Source organism: Micromys minutus (genome assembly GCF_963924665.1).
Source record: "Micromys minutus genome assembly, chromosome: 18".
Classification (NCBI taxonomy): domain Eukaryota; kingdom Metazoa; phylum Chordata; class Mammalia; order Rodentia; family Muridae; genus Micromys; species Micromys minutus.
In genome coordinates this window covers 54,117,751-54,124,173 of record NC_137953.1, presented here as the reverse complement: position 1 = coordinate 54,124,173, position 6,423 = coordinate 54,117,751, and the positions used below count along the sequence as shown (strand labels likewise).

The following is a 6,423-nucleotide window of genomic DNA, read 5'->3' as shown; positions in this document are numbered from 1 at the left end:
GATTGGAAGGATCAACATTTTAAAAATGGCCATCTTACCAAAAGCAATCTACAGATTCAATGCAATCTCCGTCAAAATACCAACCCAATTCTTCATTGAAGAGCTATGTGCAATTTTATCTGAAATAACAAAAGACTTAGAATAGCAAAATTCATCCTCAACAACAAGAAAACATTTGTGGGAATCACTATCCCTGACTTCAAGCTATATTGCAAGGTAATTGTGCTAAAAACTCCATGGTACTGGTACAGACATAGGCATGTGAATCAGTGGAATAGAATAGAATATCCAGAAATGAGCCCACACATATATGGTCGCCTGATTTTTGACAAAAGAACTGTAAACATTCAATGGAAAAAGGACAGCCTATTTAACAAATGGTATTGGTCCAACTGGCACTCAGCATGCAGAAGAATGAAAATAGACCCTTTCTTATCTCTTTGTACAAAGTTCAAGTACAAGTGGATCAAAAATCTCCACATTAAACCAGGTACACTGAAACTATTAGATGAAAAATTAGGGAAAACCTTAGAAAACATAATCACAGGGGAAATTTTTCTGAACAGAACACCAATGGCTCATGCTCTAAGGTCAAAGATTGACAAATGGGACTTAATGAGATTGCAAAGTTTCTATAAGGCTAAGCACACTGTCAAGAATACAAAATGTCAGCCACCAGATTTGGTAAAGATCTTTACCAACCCCACATCAGATAGTGGCCTAATGTCTAAGGTATACAAAGAACTCAAGAAGTTAGGCACCAGAGAATCAACCCTATTAAAAATGGGGTACAGTGCCACATGCCCTCCCCCCCATGTTCTGGCACTAGCATGAGATAAATTTTCACTTTTTAATATTTAGCACAACACAGTTGTCTTATTGTTCTCCCAAAAAACATCTAGTACTATACCAAATATCTATGGAGAAAATTGACAATATTTTTTGTTTTTATTTTAGTGAGATTACTTTGAATTTCTGGATTTATGTTGATGTTGCCTATAGGCTTGTTGTATTTTAACTTTATTATATTTAGGTATGTACCTGTTCTTTTGATCTGTAATGTTTTCAGGACTTTCATACCATATGATGAGGGGTGTTCAATTTTATCAAAGAACTTTCTTTCATCAAATGAGATGAATGTATAATTTTTGTTTCTTCTAGTTTGGTTATATGATGGTATTTGATATATTTAACCATCCTTGCATTCTGGCATAAAGCCTACCAGATTATGGCAGATGATGTTTTTGATCTGTTCTTGGATTCATTTTGAAAATATTTCATAAAGGGTTTTCATCTGTAATTCTTTTTATTTGTTGAGTCTTTATGTGGTTTGGGTATTAAGATAACAGTTGCCTTATAAAATGAAATGGGGAATGTGCTTTCTGTTTCTGTTTTGTGAAATAATTTGAGACTATTGGTGTTAATCCTTTTTAAAAGTTTTGTAGGTCTCTGCAGTAAAATCACCTGGCTCTGTGCTTTTTTTGGTTATGAGACTTTTAATGACAGCTTTTCATACACTAAGGGGTATAAGTCTACTTAAATTGTTTATCTGATCATGATTTAACTTTGACAAGTGGTACTCATAAAGGACATTTTCCATTTCTTTTAGGTTTCAAAGTTGGTGGATTGTAGCCTTATGATGTTTTTAGATTTCCTTGGTGTTTGCTGTTATGTCTCCATTTGTGTTTCTGATTTTGTTAATTTGGACAGTTTAACTCTATGCTCTTTAGTTAGCTTACCTAAGAGCTTATCAGTCTTCTTGATTTTCTCAAAAAATCACTTCCATTTTACTGATTTTCTGTATTGTTCTCTTTTTATCCTATTTCATTAATTCTATCCTTCAGCTTGATTATTTATTGTCATTTACTCCTCTTAGAGGTGCTTGCTGACTTCTTTTCTAGAACTTTCTGATGTACTGTTAAGTTGCTACTATGAATTCTTTCTAACTTATCTATGTAAGCACTCAGTGCAAAGAACTATCTACTTAGCATCACTTTCACTGTGTTCCATCATTTTGATATGGTATATACTCATTGCATTGAGTTCTAGACATGCTTTAATTTTCCTTCATTTTTATTTTGACCAATATTTTATTCATTAGAGAGTTTTTCAGTTTCAATATATGGTTTCTTTTGTTTCTGTTGTTTTGTTATCCAGCTTTAATCTGTGGTAGCCAGATAGGATGCAGGATATTACTTTTTTTTGTATCTTGTATTGATTTGTAACTGAGTATATGGTCATTTATCTAGAACATGATGTGAAGTGCAGAGTAGAAGGTAAATTCCTTTTGATTTGGGTAAAATGTGTAAACATCTGTCAAGTCCATTTGGTTTATAATGATTGTTAGCTTTAGTATTTTTCTATTTAGTTTTTGTATGGATGATCTTCCACTGATTACAGTAGAGTTCTGAAGTCTCCCACTATCAGTGTGAAGCATCAGTATGTGATTTAAAGTGTAGTAGTATTTTGTTCATAAATTGGTGCCTTTGTGTTTGATACAGATATTAAGAATTGAAATGTCATCTCAGTGGATTTTTTTCTCTGATGATATGTGGTATTATTCCTTATCTTTTTAAAATTAGTTTGGCTTGAAGTCTATTTTGTTAGACATTAAAACAGTAAAACCAGTTTGTTTCTTAGGTCTATTTATTTGGGATAATTTTTCTCATTGATTACCTGAGATAATGTTTATTCAGGATGTTGAGGTGTATTTCTTGAATGAAGCAGAAGAAAGAATCTTGATTCCAAATGCAATCTGTCAATCTGTGTCTTTTTATTGGGAACTTGAAATCATTCATATTAAAGATATCAAGAACTAATGACTGTTGATTTTGATATTTTGTGGGTGTTGTCAGTGGAGGTGATATTGAATGTATGTTTGTGAGTATATTTGTGTTTGTGTCTATGTGTGTTGTATTTAGCTTTTTAAATTTAGGTTTGTGTGAGATTTATTTTTTGTATTTTCATGGATGTAATTAACTTCTTTATGTTAGAGCTTTGCTTCTTGTACCTTCCATAGGTCTGAATTCATATGTACATGTTGTTTAAATTTGATGTTTATGTAAGGTATCTTATTTTCTCTCTTTCTTATCACAACACCAGCCCTGGCTGTTATTTGTTAAATTTTCAACTTCGTGCTTCTGCATCTGGGTTTAGGATGGTTAAAACTCTATGTTCTGATTTCTAATTTTGTCTTTGTTGAGTAAATGTTTTGTCCTTAGTTTCAATCTTTTCTCTTTTGGAAAGTGGGATGGTCTCAGGAATCTACAGGAGAAAGAGGTGTCTACATCTGGTGTTGTGATACGAAAGAGACTGGGAGATTGGGTCTGGTGGAACACAGAGAAAGAAGGTCTGTGGGCAGACTACCTGGTTTTCTGGCCTGTAGTTTATCTAAGGGTCATTTTTTTTTTTTGAAAAAATACTCTACCATACAGGTCCTTTGCATACACATTTTAGCTTCTGATTTTGTGTTTGTGGAATTCTTTTGTGTGAGAGTCTTTTGTGTGGGATCCCAATGCATAGGTCTCTGCCTCTACATGCATTTCTTATGCTCTTTCTTTGGCTCTTATTCTGTTTGTTTTCTCCTGTTAGGATTTGTTTTTATTTAATATTATTTTATTATTCTTTAGATGATTCTTTAACAAATATTGTTTTCTAATGAAGACAGAAAATGGGTAGATTCAGATAGATTGGGAGGAGAGGAAGGGAGGGACTCAAAGGAGTTAAGGGAGAGGAAACTGCAATTAGAATAAAATTGTGAAAAACTTTTCAATAAAAGAAAGATAGAGGTGATTCCAGAAGAAACAGTAGTGTGGAAATATGCGACTATGAAGCAAATGCTAGTTGCAGAGATGAGCTACTTAAAGAAAAGGATAGATTGAATCCTAAAAAGAGAGGAAAAAAGATCCAAGTACACTGAAGGAAAGAGAAGTTCCCCAGCATCCTTCCTGCTTGTTCTTCCAGTATAATACACAGCTGGGTCCGCCTTACCACATCCTTGTGGATACCAACTTCATCAACTTTTCCATTAAGGCCAAACTGGATATATACAGTTGATGATGGAATGTCTGAACACCAAGTGTATACCTTGTATAACTGGTTATGTAATGGCTGAAATTGAGAAATTGGGGCAAAAGTACTGTGTGGCACTAAGAATTGCCAAGGATCCATGATTTGACTGATTGCCATCCACACACAGAAGATGCCATGCCAATGACTGCCTGGTACAGAAAAGTGGTACATTGTAGCGACAGCTGACCTTGACCTCAAATGAATAATCTGGAAGATCCCTGGTATTCCTATCATGTACATTTCTAACCACAGATACATGTAGCAGATGCCAGATGATGCCAGAGCCCCTCACTTCTAATTCTTACTCCACAGAATCTGCCTGCCATTCTTAGAACAGCTAATTAAACACACTTTCTGTTTTAAAAAAAATGAAGGAAGGAAGGAAGATATAGATAGATGATAGATAGATAGATAGATAGATAGATAGATAGATAGATAGATAGATAAAAAAATCCTATCACAGTGAGTAAGGGCACATGCGTTTGATTCTTGGGATTCCCCGTTGCTGTAAATATTAAATAAAAAAATCTTTATCTCTTTATCAGCCCCCAAGATGTCACTCCACATACATCACTGTAGTGTAAATCTGAATGCAAGGACTCTGTCACTCAATCCATGAGATACACTTTTCTTGAGATTCGCTTCCCATGAGGCTCACTTTTCATACCCTGGTGTTTCTGCCCAGTGTGTTTCTTTACTCCACCACCCAGTGCGAACATGTTTCTAAGGTCTGAAGATTTTCATACAAGTTTATATATCAAACTCTAAATCTATAAACTCTCTATAACATAAGATTACATCAAAGGGACAAAAACTCAAACTGACCTTCTACATGAGATTAAATGAGCTACAGAAATGCTTAAAATATTCATATCTACCTATTGCCAATTATAGCCACCAGGATCCAGGTGTGCTTTCCCAGGTTCCGCCTTAATTTTCTTTTTATACACCTTCTCCTCCTTCTCTTCTAACACCTGTCTCCACCTTCCCTTCCCTTGCCCAATCACTGGCTCTCGCCTTTATTTTACAAATTAAAATGGCAAGAATGTTCTGTTGAAGTCATTTGAGTAGTGACTAAACAGCACTTCTTGGGGAAGTGAAATTAGGATGAAAACAAAAATGGCTACAGGACAATCCACAAAAATATGTTGTCCTTGATTTCCAGTACACGTGGTGTGACATACATGCACACACATACACACACTGAAAATATTAAAAGTTATATTACAAAAGTTTTCTTGCTTCTTCAAATGTATTTTAGGCTTGTAAATATTGTTGAGACTGCAGAGAGAAGAGGGAATTCAGAGCTGGACTTCCCTTTCCATTATGAAGTGAAAATGAGAGTTTAGGGCCAGGGTGAGTATTTTTAAAGTGCTACATTTTGATGTCAAATTGATTTGAGTTTCGCACGCAGTAAACTGTATCTTTAAGGTGTTTTCTGTAAGTCTGAACTGAAGTAGGAAGTGTAACCCTGAATGTATGCTTCTGAACTGAGCAAAATGGAGGAAGCAGTGTGAGTTAGAAAGCATGCTTTTTTTATGCTTCCTTATTCCAGATGGAATGTGAGCCACCACCTCATACCCACACCACCTCATGACTTCACTGCCAAGATGCACAGCATTCATTCTTGAAGTCTGAGCCCAAAAATACTTTTCTCCTTCAGTGGCTCTTTTTTTCTTTTGAGGAGTTTTTTCACAACACAGAGAAATATAACTAACACATCTCCTTTCTGGACATGTTTAAACTTTCATTTCTGCTCAAATGAGATATAGCTATTCTTACAAATAAAGAATTCTCACCCTTCCCAAATGTGAGATGTACATTTTCAACAGTCATCTTAAACTTCGCTGGATATAATAACTCTACCATCCCACTTCATCTCCACTGATACTTCTGTTGTCTTAAAAGTACATTTTAAATTTAATCCACAGTGATCGTGGCTAACAGTTAAAAGACGTCAGAAAAGAAAATAGTTCACACACAAATAAATATATGCACTGAGCAAATAGAAGAAATATTAAAGTTTTAATTCTGTAACTGGTCAGATGTCTCTCTTTAATTTTTTCTTTTTGTTCCCATCAGCAGTTCTTCCCCATTCGTGACCAAAATTTTAGTTAGTTGAAGTTACTTACTTGGTAGAATAACTTGAGTGCTAATTTCTGGAGGTCTGGGTTATTAATTAACCTTTATTTTTGTTGGTGTCTTTTTTATTAAGTTTTTATATTCAGCAAGAAAGTACAAAGCGGTCCTCCAGAGCCCATTTGGACATTTCTGATTCAGTGAGCATAGCATTTGTCCCTAATGAAACATTCTTCCTTTATATAGAGAGACATCAAAGCACAGTGGAAAATA

General features: G+C 34.7%; 1 pseudogene across 1 annotated transcript; it reads left to right on the top strand.

Moving 5' to 3' along the window:
• Positions 1-3,827: 3,827 nt before the first annotated feature.
• On the top strand, positions 3,828-4,333 carry LOC308432678 (rRNA-processing protein FCF1 homolog; annotated as a pseudogene). Its single transcript has one exon. The product of its transcript is annotated as an rRNA-processing protein FCF1 homolog (transcript).
• Positions 4,334-6,423: the final 2,090 nt, after the last annotated feature.